Raw genomic sequence first — 1,930 nt, forward strand, 5'->3', positions numbered from 1 at the left:
CACTCAGTAGGACTTGTATGAGGTGAATGAAAATGTGTTGGTTTCGTTGTTCCTCAGTGAACTGGGCATACGCGGACATTAAGAGCTTCTGCAAATCTGCTAGGGTAGCGTCAAGGTCTCCCTTGAACTTCATGTCATTCAGTTGTGACAGTACAATGACCTCCCTGAGGGATGGTTGGATGAAGCTGATGACAATTTTTCTGAATTGTACCCGTGTTAGGGCCAAGTTAATTTTTCGGGCTACCAACATCCCTAAGTGGGGTGGTAATCCTGCAATATTCTGTGCATCTTCCTCACATATATACCAGATCCAACACTGGTTTGACCATTTCCATATAAGTTGTATATAGTATACCTCAGGGTCGTACTTGAGAACGAGGACGTGGGACCTTAGTGCCGCCATGTTGGCATCTGTGTTACAGTGCACTCTGGGACTGAAACTCTGCTTTGCCTTCCTTGCGTATTTAGAACCACCACCACTAGCCACCAGTATTATGCTGGAGTCCTTCTGGTCTAGTGGGGTGCTTCTAAACAGAGAAACACCAAAGAAGGCCTCAACGCACCTTAAGAGTACAGGGTAGACACACAAACTCCAAATGACAGAGCAAAAGGTTAATTATTGCACAAGTCTTTATATACCACCTTACATCCAATATCATGAGATTTATATACAAGTTATGGTCAACTGGGGTGGAAGGAAATTGGGATCTGGAGGGGACATCCCACATATTACACTGACACCCATCACAAGGGCCTCCCTGGAAAAGAATGGGGCCGGGTTTTGTCTCCACATCTGTAGGGGGTGTTGGGATGTAGTGAATTATTTGAAGTAGGACCAAGGAGGAGATAGACTACGACTCGGGATCCAGCAGTGTGGAGACCAAATGTCTGGCTCTCTCTATCTCTCAACCTGAGGATAGAGTAGTGTGGTCTGTACCCACAGTGGGCCTAGCGGTAAAGTTAGAAGGGACCTGAGATAGTCAGGACAACAAGTTTATATTATGAAGCCCTGGATTCCTTTTCCAGGGGTAGGAGGGCATTCTTTATGTGTTTGAGGGGATGTGTGTGTGTGTGGAGGGGACTGACCCCAGCTTCAATGTCACGCTGGGGGAAGCCTGGCAGACTTCGGCGAGTATGTGATCTGGAACTCCTTCTTTGTTGCCAAGCCGCCTCTAGCAAGCTCGGTTGTGCTGCGTCTAGCATGCACACTGGAACACTGGAACTTCTGCATTGCCAAGCTGCATCTAGCAAGCTCAGTTGTGCCACATGTAGCAGGCACTAAGCTGATGAGCCCCCATTGTCGCTGGACTGGTGGCTTGGGTTGCGATGGTGGTACTGTAGTGGCTGCAGGCTAAAGGGACTTCTGGATGCTGGGCACGCCAGCTTTTTGTGTCCTTCTGATGCGGACACTCATGTTTCAGCTATCCAGTGGTGGTTTCTGGTCACAGCTGGAGCAAGGATTGTGGTATATTTTCTGTCTGAGCTGGAGTCCAGGATATTTTACTTAAGTTACTTCTGTCCCTCTCTCTTATTCATTTTTGAGTCAAATTCAAAGGTTATAATAGGAAACAAAGAGAACTCAGTAAAAGAAGAAAGTCCATTCATCCATCCATCTTCCAATCCTATGTTGCCACGTGAGAAGTGTAGGAGCCCGGCGATTGACAAGTTGGTCCTGACATTTAACCCATTCTGTGCCGTGTCCGTACATACATGGACAAACATATAGTGGTCCAAAATGCTGGGACTGCATATATATGAACTAACTCACAGTAGTCCAGAATGCTGAGTCTGTATATATATGGACACGGTTTTGCGTAAATTATCGCAAAATTATTTGAGTCTGCCCTTAATGTGTGCCGTAAAATGGGATGACAGACACCCCTTCTCGGTTCCAGACACGGTGCGGTTCTGGTTTCTTTATTCCCTACCG

The sequence above is a fragment of the Coenobita brevimanus genome, chromosome 97 (genome assembly GCF_032717465.1).
Source record: "Coenobita brevimanus isolate Jiangsu-jjx chromosome 97, ASM3271746v2, whole genome shotgun sequence".
In the NCBI taxonomy this organism is placed as follows: Eukaryota; Metazoa; Arthropoda; class Malacostraca; order Decapoda; family Coenobitidae; genus Coenobita; species Coenobita brevimanus.